Source organism: Mus caroli, chromosome 8 (genome assembly GCF_900094665.2).
Source record: "Mus caroli chromosome 8, CAROLI_EIJ_v1.1, whole genome shotgun sequence".
In the NCBI taxonomy this organism is placed as follows: domain Eukaryota; kingdom Metazoa; phylum Chordata; class Mammalia; order Rodentia; family Muridae; genus Mus; species Mus caroli.
The window spans coordinates 50,290,593-50,304,149 of record NC_034577.1 but is presented as its reverse complement, the minus strand read 5'-3'; positions in this window follow the sequence as shown (position 1 = coordinate 50,304,149).

The window sequence follows — 13,557 nt, the reverse complement described above, 5'->3', positions numbered from 1 at the left end:
ATCATCCATGTCCTTTGGGGTCTGGGTCACCTCATTCAGGGTAATATTTTCTAGTTCCATCCATTTGCCTGCAAAATTCATGATGTACTTGTTTTCAATAGCTGAATTATATTCCATTGTGTAAATGAATCACATTTTCTGTGTCCATTCTTCGGTTGAAGGACATCTGGGTTCTTTTGTTTGTTTTTGGTTTTGTTTGTTTGTTTTCGAGGCAGGGTTTCTCTGTGGAGCCCTGGCTGTCCTGGAACTCACTCTGTAGCCCAGGCTGGTCTCGAACTCAGAAATCCACCTGCCTCTGCCTCCCAAGTGCTGCGATTAAAGGTGTGCGCCACCACTGGCCAGCGCTGGGTTCTTAAGACAGGGTTTTATGTAGCCCAAGCTGGGCTAGAATTCTCACAGTAGCTGGGAATAGCCTGGAACTTCTGATCCTCTTGCCACCAAGTCCTGAGTGTGTACACCACCATTCCTAGATTAGACAACAACAACAACAACAACAACAACCACAACCCCACTCACCTTTCTATGACACTTTCTACTGAATGGCAGGCTTGTTTTCACCTTCAACAGTTCTAGAGAGGGCTCCTTTTTAGGGGATAGAGGGACAGCTTAACAAAAATTTTTCTCAGGTTGTGGTCAGTTTACAGAGCATTCACTGTTGTGTTGTGGCTTAGGAGGGTCCAAATATAAACATCTTGGCATGAGAAAGCCCAATGAGAATTAAGTGATCTATTTTGTGTCTTCTTTAAATGTGTGCCTGGGGCTTACAATTAAGTTACTTTAATATGAAAACATCAGAAAAGAAGGCCAGGTGTCAGTGAGGGGCAGGGCTTACGAATACTGGTTCAGTGTATTTCCATCTCCATGGAAATCAGGGCTTTTAAGTGACAAAAAATAAAATAAAATAAAATAAAATAAAATAAAATAAAATAAAATAAAATAAAATTTTCAGCCAGCACAGGTAATTTTTCTCCCGATCTATAAGTTTCTGAGTGATTTCTCCATTGTTCACCTGCCTCGTTCTCATAAGAGAGCTCGTTTTCCATGAAGCCTAGAAGGTGTTGATGACTTAGTTTGGAATAAGGCGCCCAGGAGAGAATTTCTGACTCTTGCTGAAGCTGAATAGACTATGATGCATGAGATAGAAGCTTGTAGAGTCTACTGTATCCTTTCTAATATACAAAATTATAAGGGGGGGATCGTCCTCTATCTCATCGTACACCTTCATTAGTGCTGAGGAAGAGGAGGACAAATGCCCAGATATCCCAGATACACCAATAGGATGCAATCTCTATCTTCTGTTCTGTTTTCTTCCCCTCTCTCCTTTGTTTCTCCAATACTTTCTTAGTGCTGAGCTTTGGATCCTATTCCAGACTTAGATAATTTTCAAATAGGAAGAAACTTGATATTTTAAGAGCATTAATTGTGCCATTATAGCATGACTAGAGACACACATCTCTGGGTAAAGAATACCTGTCACTTGACATTGTTTTCCCAGTATCATCTGGACGTACCAAAGTAGCCTTACTGAGGGTCCGTGAACTTCCAGTGGGAAGCGGGAAAAGACTGTTTCCTTTCCACCTGAGCTCCAATACAACTGTAACTTTCAGCAGACTGGAGACAGTTGTGACTTGAGATGCCCCAAGGAGAAAGAGAGAGGCAGGCTTGACGCCAGGATCTTGAGGTTTGTGGGGGACAGCTTGTTCTAGGTACGGTGTGTGGCTGTGGTACTAGCCACATGCTAGCCACCATGGCAAAGCAGTCATGTTTGGGGAACAGTAGATGATTGTGCGCACCCAATAAGTTGTCATGCTGGGCTTCCATGTGCTCAGAGCCACCGATCTGCAGGACACTGGGTTCTGTTAGAACTAACTTATAACAGTGTCACTGTATAGACATGATTGAAACAAGAAAGAGTCTGTGGGCAGATGGTTGTAGACTGGCAGCAGATGGCTGGATCCAGTCCCCGGCACCATAAAACCAAAACCAAATCCAAGCACAAAGTTTTAATGGACCAATTTGTTCTTCACATACAGAATATTGAAATTACACTATTGCTTCAGAACAAGTAGTTTCCAGAATTTCAGAATGACTTCAAGAATGAGGAATCTTAAAAAAAAGAAGAAAAAGAAGAAGAAGAAGAAGAAGAAGAAGAAGAAGAAGAAGAAGAAGAAGAAGAAGAAGAAGAAGAAGAAAAAGAAAGAAAGAAAGAAAGAAAGAAAGAAAGAAAGAAAAAGAAAGAAAGAAAGAAAGAAGAGAAAGGAAGGAAGGAAAGGAAAATGGAAAAAAGTAAAAGGAGAAGAAAAGGAGAAAGAAACATTGAACTACCCCCACTATTGAGGGGGAAAGGTTCAGGCAAGTTCATTGTGAAAATGAAGAGAACTTGCTCAAATTTCAATCCATATTATGTTTAATATGCTAGTTCAATGTAAAACTCCAAGACAGTTTTTCTTTTTCAGATCAAGTTGAATGCAAAGCATGCATGTGTGTGAGTCTGTGTGTGTGTGTCTCTGTGTGTTTCTGTGTGCATGTGTGTTACTAAGGGTTGAACCTCATGCTTTGTACATGTTAAAGCTGAGCTCTAACAATGGATTGCACCCCAAGGGCTAAAATCTTTCCATTTTGTTTGTAAACTGACTGTAGACTGGATTCCAAGGGACACTTGGCAAATACTTTTCAAATGGCAGATATTTAGGGGCTCTGTAAATATTTATGGAATTGAAGGGCTGTCTGGCTTATCACTGTTCTTGCAAAGTTTCCAAGAACCTGACACTCGAGAGTAAATTTCCCTAGGATTGCTTACCATGGTGGTTCTCAACTTCCTAATGCTGGGTCCCTTTCATACAGCTCCTTATGTATGGTGACCCCCAACCATAAAATTATTTCCATTGCTACTTCATAACTGTAATTTTGCTGCTGCTATGGATCGTAATGTAAATATCTGGTATGCAGGATATTTGATATGCCACCCCATGAGAGGGCCATTTGAACGCCTCCCCCCAGGGTGTTGGGACCCACAGGTTGAGAAACACTGGTTTACAGGCCTCTGCGTGACGGTTTGTTCGCAGGAGCATAAATGTTCTCCCAGTGATTATATCACTGGAGGACAAGGCTCCTCCATCCCCAGCAGCCATTAACTGAGTCTACAACCTTGGGGGGCAGTGGGTCCATGAGCATCTCCCTGGCTCACGACAGGCTGTTAATGGATCTGATCTTGTGTGGGGAATCCGACTGAGTGAGGACAAGGACCCTTTGCTGAGTTTGGTAGACCCATCCCCAGAAGCAAATGGTAAGTACAATTTTCACTTGTAAATTTTCACTTGTAAAGTCCACAATTCCCTAAATTGACCAGGCTGAGATGGGTTTCAGTATTCTTACACTCCACCAAATAAAGCACCCTCCCTGAGCCCCCTCCCCCAGTCTACATTGTCATTGTAATTGGCAACCTTTATGGCTGCAAACGTTTTGTCAATAAATGCTACAAATTTCTATTAGTCAATCAACCGATACAGATCTTAAAGGATTTATTTGTAATATTTAACTAAACTAAACTATTTTGTCATGAATGTGCGTATACTTCAATCTGTCTCAGAAAGAAAGACGTCCATTAAATCATCTCGATATTTTCTGAGGCACTACTGAATTGTTAGAATTACCGGCGTGATCTTAGGCGTGACAGGTTTCAGCTAGCTAGAAAACGTCAGAGCAGGCTTTTGTTCCCGGGTGGCTAGTGCTGTCATTGTGGCTGGGTATCAGAAGCAGCCTGTTGCAGATGGTGTCAGAGCAGGGAGACCACTGAGCATGACCTGCACCCAGGGCTCCTCTAATTCAGGAGTTTTCTTTTGGGTCCTAATCAAGTGCTCCACCTCCCTCTTTCTGTGCCATGGGTGGATCTGGACAGATGCTCAAAGGGCTTGAGTCTTAGGAAAGTCAAGCACCGCTGAGATTTTGGCTCTGGGACTCCTGACACTATACACTCCTATGGGCGTGCATACAGTTTCCTTGGGGTTGACTCCGTGAGTTGCATTTCAAAGACGGCCTGGCATCACAAGGAAACCACTTTTACTTGCTCCATTTCCTGGAGCCTACAACTGGCAAAACGCCCAGGACAAGATGTATTCAATTCAAGCCCAAAGCAGCCTCATTAGGAGAAGCAGATGGCCCACCTAAGGTGAAGAAATTACTTTCTTGTGGGGGAACGGCGGGGAGTTTGCTCACATCTTCTCTCAGAAGGTGAGAATGTTGGGTGGCAAAATAAATAAAACAAATGCAACCAAATGCATCCCACAGATGAACAGAATAACTGTTGCGGAACAAGGCTATGGGGGGGGGGGCATCCTCCCGCCTCCTGGCAGACTGGGGGGCATTTGTCACATATGTTTTAAAGCTCCAAGATCTTGAAGACCTTCCGTCAGAACAGCTAGCAGAATCAAGATGCAACTGAAGAGACCACGAGCTCTGCTGCTTCTGCGGAAGTGGGGCGAGCAGGCAGGGAACAGCAGGCAGGGAAGAGCAGGAGTTAGACACCTGTACCTGCTCAGGAGAGGGGAAACTGGGTAGCGGAGGTTTGAGTTGCGGGTTTTTTTCCTCCCCAGGCCCCATTTATGTGGTGCTGAATGACCCCTGGGGCTTCAGGTGCATTAGCAAGCTTTCTGCTCAGTTCGCTGCACCCTTAGCCTGGCAGTGTCTTGCTGGGTTTCTAACAAACATTTTCTAGATTAGAGAGAAACTTCTGAGAATTAGTGTCTAGGTTACCCGGGAAGCACATTTCTTCAGAAGGCTGTTCAGCCACAGATGAAACACATCTCAGGGTTTTCTAGTTTTGTTTTGTTTTGTTTGCTCTGAATCTTTGTTCATAAGAAATATCCTTACAGGACGGGGAAGATAGCTCAGTGGTTAAGAGCACTGACTGTTCTTCCAGAGGTCCTGAGTTCAACTCCCAGCAACCACATGGTGGCTCACAACCATCTGTAATGGGATCTGATGCCCTCTTCTGGTGTGTCTGAGGACAGCTACAGTGACTCATATAAATACAATAAAATAAATTAAAATAACTTACTTTAAAATTTTTCTTATTTATGAATTTAGACTCTTGCTGATAAGTAGGCTATATTTTCACCCAAGGAAACAAGTTTGGAGGTCACTAGATAAGTTTATTGCATATATGTTACAGATGAATAAACCTAAAAATTTCAATGTTCTGATTAATAATTAATTAATGATTATCTATTTATTTACCTGTGTGACTCAATTCAAATATGGCTGTCATGGGACAACTTGTGGCACTCAGTGCTCTCCTTCCATCATATAGGTCCTAGAGCCTGAACCTAGGTCACCGGGTTTGGCAGCAACCATTTTTACCCACACTGAGCCATCTTGCCAGCATTAATCAATACATTTACATCTTGTTTAACCCAGTAGCTTCCTCAGATTTGGCTAGTACAAGTTAGACCAGTAACCTGACCATCTAGCAATGATGAAGATAATATTCTCACCAACACTGTCTTAGTTAAAGATTTACTGCTGTGAACAGAAGCCATGACCAAGGCAACTCTTAGAAGGACAACATTTAATTGGGGCTGGCTTACAGGTGTAGAGTTCAGTCCATTATCATCAAGGCCAGGAACATGGCAGCATCCAGGCAGGCACGGTGCAGCAGGAGCTGAGAGTTCTACAACTTCATCTGAAGACTGCTAGCAGAATATTCTCTTCTAGGCAGCTAGGATGAGGGTCTTAAAGCCCACACTCTCAGTGACATACTTACTCAGCCATGACCACATTTACTCCAACAGGGCCACTAATAGTGCCACTCCCTGGGCCGAGCATATGCAAACCATCACAAACAACTGACTTTTTTTTTTTTTTTTTCATCTTGCTATTCCATGAATCTTCAGCATCCTCAGGTCTTCTTCCCTATCTCTCGTTTCTCTTTTTAAACACAACTCAGACCATCCCAGAAAGGTATCCTCCTACTGGCTTCGTTAAAACCACCAGAAGATCATCCTGAATCATCTCTGTGACTCAGTGTGGTGCCTCCTCTCCTTGGACTTTCAGAAACAGTTACATTTTGTAGGCTACGATCCTACAGTCTCGCAAAACAACAACCCTGTAGCTTTCTGCAGCAGTCATTGCTGTCCTCTAGACTAGAGGGGGTGAACTGTGGGCAGCCTACATTATTAGGAGGTGGTATCCGTAAACAAGAAAAGAGAGGGGGAAGGTGACAGTGCCTACCCACAACCTCCCATTGCCTTGATCATGCAAGTCAGAAAGGGAATCATTTGGACTGTATGAAGCACGGAGAGCTCAGAGCCACAAGAGTAGACCAGCCATGCCCCACATCCCTCTGCCAGCCGTGTTTGCTACAGTCGTGGGTGAGTGTTCAGTGTGCCTGTCTTTCGGCCATCAGAGAGCATGGGTTTGGGTGGTTTGCCACGGTGTTCCATCCCCGAGCCTTTCAAAGGCAGAATAGCAACACTTCAAGCCTTCTCTCTTGGTTATCATGTTCCTTGGGAGTAAATGGCCACATCATAATACTGTAGATATTATACACTTGTTTATTATAGACCGTCTTTCCATTGGCTTCTTGGTGACTTTGCTGGTTAGGTTTTTTTTTTTTTTTTGCTTTGCTTTGTTTTGTTTTTGTTTTTGTTTTGTTTTTGTTTTGGTCAACTAAACATAAGCTTGGGTCATCTGGAAAGAGGAAATATCATTGAGAAAAGGTTTTTATACGACTGGCCAATAGGTGAGTCCCCTGGACATTTTCTTAATTAGTGATTGGTATGGGCAATGTCTCCACAGGGCAGGTGGTCCTGAGTTGTGTAAGAAAGCAAACTCACCGAGCTGTGGAAACTAAGCCAGTCAGCAGCATTCCTCCAGGGTCTCTGCTTCAGTTCCTGCCTCCAGCTTCATGCCCTCCGTCCCCACAGTGATTCACAGTGACATGGAATCATGATGTCAAACAAACCCTAGCCTTCCCAGGCTGCTTTTGGTCATGGTGTTTATCACAACAATACGAAAGCAAACCAGGCAGTGACCAACATATTCTGACTGTCTACAGAACTGAATGGAAGAAACGGGGGCCCAGTACGAGTCTTATATCACAGACCTTGTCCTGTATCCCTTGAAAGGAGTGGATGATCTCTTCATATGCAAAACAGACACATTAGAATCATATGTTAACATCCCCCTTCCCGACATTAGAGACTTGACAAATGTGCTAATTGTGAGAATAAATCTCTTCACAACTCACTTCATAAACAAAATAGAATTGCCCTCTGCAACCGAGATTTATGAAAGTGACTTGGTAAGGCGCAACTTAGGATGTTTATTGCTCGTGGGGCTGTGGCTAACCTGTTGTGACACAAGCTTCCAGCTGGGTAGAGATGGAGCAACTGGACCCCATTGTGTAACTGCTTCTTCTCCTTTCCTTCTTGGGTTCCTGACTTGGGCTGTACTTCAGCTCGGCAGATTTCCTTCTCTAAGATCATACCGCAAGAGCTCATCATTGGTTACAAAGGATGGCCACAGATCACCAGAGACATCACCTTTGAAATGTAGATGGAAGATTCACATAAAAACACCCTTTTCTTTAAGCTTTAGAGAAGTTTAAAGAGAACTTTAAAGTTTGAAGAGAAGGATGTGGGAATCTTTTTTTTATGACCTTTTATCACTGTGTGTAGGGCCTCAGAGCAGGTTGGAGGTCAGAGGACAACCTCGGGTGTCATGTCTCACCTACCTTGATGGAGAACAGCAAGGTTCTTGTTGTTGATCATGCACATAAGGCTCACTGGCCTTAGCTCACTCTCCACCTCCCATCTCATCATGAGACTGTTGGAATTCCAAGGTTGAGCCCGGTTAGTTGGTTACTTTTTCTATTGCTGTGAAAAGACACCTTGGCCAAAGCAATTCTTACAAAAGACAATGTTTAATTGGGGGATTTGCTTACTGTCTTGGGGGCTTAGATCATTATCATCACGACAGGCAGATGTGGTGCTGGAGAAGTGGCTGAAAGGTCTACTTTATACCCTGACTTGCAGGCAGCAGGCGGAGAAAAAAATGGGTGTGGCATAGGATTTTGAAGCCTCTCCCTCTCCCCTCCACACACTTCCTTCAACAGTGTCATACCTCCTAATCCTTCTAATCTAGCAGTTCTCAACCTATGGGTCTCGACCCTTGGGGAGTTGACATATCAGATATTCTGCATATCAGATATTTACATTGCGATTTATAACAGTAGCAAAATTATAGTTATTAAGTTGCAATAAAATAATTTTATGGTTGGGGGGCAGTGCAACATGAGGAACCGTATTAAAAGGTCACAGCATTAGGAAGGCTGAGAAGCACTGTTCCAATCCTTTCAAACAGTTCCACTCCCTAGTGACTAAGCATTCAAATATATGAGCCAGTGGGGGGCCATTCTTTTTTCTGTTGTTGTTGTTTTTTCGAGACAGGGTTTCTCTGTGTAGCCCTGGCTGTCCTGGAACTCAGAAATCTGCCTGCCTCTGCCTCCCAAGTGCTGGGATTAAAGGCGTGTGTCACCACGCCGATGGTGGGGACCATTCTTATTCAAATCACCACAGCTGCTGAGTCTGGCTTTGCCTGGGTTCTGTGGATCAGAACTCATATTCTTGCACTTGTCCACGCGTAACCACTGAGTCGTTTCATGAGCCAGTCCCTTCTGATGACATCTTAAAAAAAATTACTTATTTATGAATACGCTGTAGCTATCTTCAGACACACCAGAAGACGGCATCAGATCCCAGTACAGATGGTTGTGAGTCACCATGTGGTTGCTGGGATTTGAACTCATGACTTCTGGAAGAGTAGCCAGTGCTCTTAACTGCTGAGCCATCTCTCCAGCCCTCTGATGACATCTTATTGAAGATGCAGCAGCTCCTCTGCCTTGAATTCTCATTCGGAGTTTGTAATATGTTTTCTTTCTCTTATACTATGGAGAAGACAGAGGGTCAGGGAAATCAGGTTACTGGCTGCAGGTAACGGAGAACACTATAAATGGAAAACAAAGGGATTCTCTTCTGGTCAGGTCTGTGTAGAAACATGGAGATCATACTTAAGAGCTAAATTATAATAATGTGTCTTTGAAGCCATTGCTCTTTCCATTATATCGTCTCGTGGCACGGGCATGCAAGAGGGCTGCCATAATACTTTAAAATACCGCCAACAAACGGGTGCAAGAGAAACGTTTTCCTGAGAACATTCAGCTCAGCTGAGCCCACGAGTCACAGCTGACCTACATTCAACGAGCACATTTATGAAAGATGAGTAAGAGAACATTTGTCTCTCAGGCCACTGAGATGGGGCTGATAGTCACAATTAGTCATATGGATCACTCCTCGGTTCTCCACAGCAGCCGAGTGCCTACAAGACTTTTTTTAGATTCGTATTTGAGCTCCAGAGGGTAGTCAACGAGCCAAACAGGCAGATGCACTCTTGGTGTCTTCTCAGTGCAAACGAGACGTGCAGGAACAACAGCAGACACAAACCGCCACCGGACAACTCTGCCCTGTTCGTGGGCCGAGCTACCCAGAATAATTCATGATGGGTTCTATCATTGGAGGCTTTCTTGTTTAAAAGCTGCTAAATCTCTCTGCCTCTCTGTCTCTCTCAGTCTCTGTCTCTCTTGTCTCTCTCTTTCTCTATCTACTCTTCCTCCCCCTCCCTGCCCCCCCCCTTCGCTATGTGTTCCTGGACAGCCTTCTTTCTCCCCTCCTGTCTCCTCTCCTTTAGTCCTTCTCTGGTCCCCCCCCATATCTGCCTCTACCCCCTCCTCCAGGTCACAAATAAACTTCTTTTTCAAAATATTTTTCTTTTCTCTTTTCTTTTCTTTTCTTTTCTTTTCTTTTCTTTTCTTTTCTTTTCTTTTCTTTTCCTTTCCTTTCCTTTCCTTTCCTTTCCTTTCCTTTCCTTTCCTTTCCTTTCCTTTCNTTTCCTTTCCTTTCCTTTCCTTTCCTTTCCTTTCCTTTCCTTTCCTTTCCTTTCCTTTCCTTTCCTTTCCTTTCCTTTCCTTTCCTTTCCTTTCTTTCTTTCTTTCTTTCTTTCTTTCTTAAGATTTACTTATTTCTTGTATGTGAGTACACTGTCGCTCTTGTTAGACACACCAGAAGAGGACATCGGATCCCATTACAGATGGTTGTGAGCCACCATGTGGTTGCTGGGAATTGAACTCAGGACTTCTGGAAGTGCTCATCACTGAGCCATCTCTCCAGCCCTATTCTTTATTTAATTATTTAATTTATTTTCATACCAAATGTTTCTCCCCTCCCCATCTCAGAGTTCTTTACCCCTCCCCCTTCCCCTTTGCCTCTGACAGGGTGCTCCCCCAGTCAACCACCACCACTCCACCCCACCCCCTTCTACCCCCAGGCCTTGCCTGGAGCATCAACTCTCTCTCTCTCTCTCTCTCTCTCTCTGTCTCTCTCTCTTAAATGCGTGCTAAATCGTCCGTTCATCTGCTTACTACGGTCATCCTCCATCCTCGGCCCTAGGATGTGAGCAACCTGAGTTAGTATCAGAGCTTCCTGAGCGAGTCTCCCTTGTCAGCCACTCTTGCTCCCATGCATGGCAGGGACATTAGAAATTCCGGTCACTCACCAGGCTTCTTGGGCCCTCCCTTTTGCTGCAAGGTCATAAAGACTCAGGTTCTGACCTTGGTTTTTGCTGTTGTTTGTTTTTTTACTTTATTTTTATTTTTTTTATTACAGGCTGTAGTTCTGCGTTGTAAAGGAACAGGAAGTGAAAATAACCTTGGAATTCCAATCTTAAGTTGTTGTCGAGCGCCACCTGCTGTTTATACTAAAAAGCAGCTTTAGAGGCGGTAAATATGCCTTTAATAAATACTTTAACCTATTGGCTATGTTTTACCACGGGAAAGAACCACGGCGATGTTTTACACAGCTGTCTGATTTTATGCAGGACTCAAGTCGTAGTAAAATAGCTCAAGAACAGTAGCTTACGCTATATTTCTTGAATCTCAGGTCCCGACTGTTCTTTAAGCCTACAAAAGAATTGAGCCGAAGTGATTTTCTAAAGAATATCCTTGTCCTTACTGCTGTTTCACAGGTGGACAAATAACATTTCTTGGACAGCCAACTGCTTTTCCCCATGTATCTACACAGGATCTGTTTACTCTATGTGTCTCTTGACATGTGTGAATTGCAGTATAAATAATTTGCTGGTGGCAATCGGCACAGATCATGAAAATTCCAAGGCAGGGGGTGACTCATTCAATTTTTATTGAATTATTGGTTCTAAATTATTCATCCTCCCCGGCCTTTGCTCCCCTTTCCTGTGTATGCAAAAGACATACCTCTGGGCTTCCGATAGCTTCTTTGTCTTGACCAATGGGGCTTTCTTTGGTCAGTAGGGTGTGTTTTGAATGAGTATGTGCTGAGTGTCTTCAATTAGGTCTGCCTTACCACTGACGGTCTCTACCAAAGCAGAAAGCCTAAGCCTCCTCCCTCAGCTCCAGCTCCTGGAAGATGACATGGGTCACTGAACTAATCCTTAACAGTCACAGCTGACCTATCTATGGTCAGCTCATGAGATGAATAGATGTTTTTTGTGATTTTTAAATATTGTTGCTTGAGATCTTATTTATTTTACATGTATGGGTGTTTTGCCTGCATGCGTGTCTGGGCATCATCTGCGTGCAGTGCCCGAGGAAGCCAAAAGAGGGATCAGATCGCCTGGAACTGGAGGTTGTTGGCTGATTGGGTTGGGTCTGGGAACTGAACCCAGATCTTCTGGAAAAGCAACCAATGAGCCATCTCTGCAGTCCCTACACCTTTGTTTTTAATGTTTTCCAGCCACTTCTATTTTTCTAATGTTTAAAAGGCTTTAAATGTGGTAAAAATGTATACACATAAAATTTATCATATTATCCATTTTTAAGCATACAGCTTGGTGCAAAATGCATTTATCTTGTGCACCCATCGCCACCGAATTCTCTTATCATTTCATCCTGTGACACGGAAATTCTGTATGCATTGAACAGAAACTTCCTGTTTCTCATCACCTCTAGCACCTTTGGGGTACCGGCTTCATCACTACGGCTTCTATCAATGTAACGGTTATCACGCTGTGAGTTACATAGCCGCTCTCCTCTTGTGATTGATTTGCCTAGTGCAATGTCTTCTAAGTTCCTTCATACTGTTGTATATTTGATGTAGAATCATACTGTCCTGTGTATCTACTGTGTTTTGTGTATGCTTTCATATGTAGGTTGTTTCCTCCTGTGATTAACTCTCAGCAACATGGCTGTGAGCCTAGCTATGCAGAACTCACTTCAAGTCCCCGCTTCCGATTCCATCGAGAGATGGGATTGCCAGATCATATGGTAACTCTGTTCTTATGTTGGTGCTTTCTACAACAGCTCGTCTCCCACCAGCAAGGCTCACCACATCCTTACTGACCCTTTATCTGTTTCTCTTATGAGTCATCTCGATGCCTGGGAGGTGCTATCTCGATGTGCTTTTGTACAAACGTTTGCTTTTTAAGCTAAGGAGGACTTGGGGCTTTTTGTTTGTTTGTTTTATGTTCTTTGCTGTTGTTGATGATATTTTGTTTTGTTTTGGTTGTTTTCTGTGACAAAGGCTGACAGAGTTGGAACACAAGTCTGGCTGATTCCAAAACCTGCAGAAACTACCAGAGAAAAAGGGTACTGCCTCCAGAATGTGTTATTTAATTAATTTGTGATATGGGGAAAATGAAGAGAGGGGGAGAAGGAGAGTGGTGGGGCAAGGGGGAAGGGAGAAAGGGGAGGGAGAAGGAGAGGGAGAGGGAAAGAGAAACGGGGAGGGAGAGGGAGATCACATTGTTAAGATTGTTACTTCCTCATTCTCTTTATGGCCCTTTTTTTTATCTTTGTAAAAATCACATATTAAGTCAAATGTAGTGGTGCATGCTTGTAATCCCATCACTTGGGGGTGCAGGTGGGGGAATCAGAAATTCAGGGTCAGCCTGGGTTACATGACATCCTGTCTCAAAGAAACCAAAAATAAAATGTATGAAGCACTTTCTACCCTCTAATGTAGTAGGACAGGGATTCTCAACTTTGCTAATGCTGTGACCCTTTAATACAGTTACTCATGTTGTGGTGACCCCCCCCCCAACCAGAAAATTATTTTCATTGCTACTTCATAAGTGTAATTTTGCTACTGTTATGTATCATAATATAAATCTCTGATATGCAAGATATCTGATATGTGACCCCCCACACACAGGATAGAGAACAGCTGTACTTGGCATTAAGCTTTTTAATGCTTGCAGTATAAATGTTTCTCCTAACAAATTTTAAGATAGAAAACATTTTTCCACTATAATCCCTATTTATAAAATGTGAGAGATAAAAAGTATTCATAATAAATTATCTATCTATCTATCTATCTATCTATCTATCTATCTATCTATTTATTTTTGATACAAAGCATTTAAGTGAATACATGAGGGGGCACTATCTGGGGAAAGAGGGGAACCATCCAGGGAGGGGCAAGGAATATGGGTCACGGCATTGGGGGAGGGGAGTAATTAAGTACAAAGTAC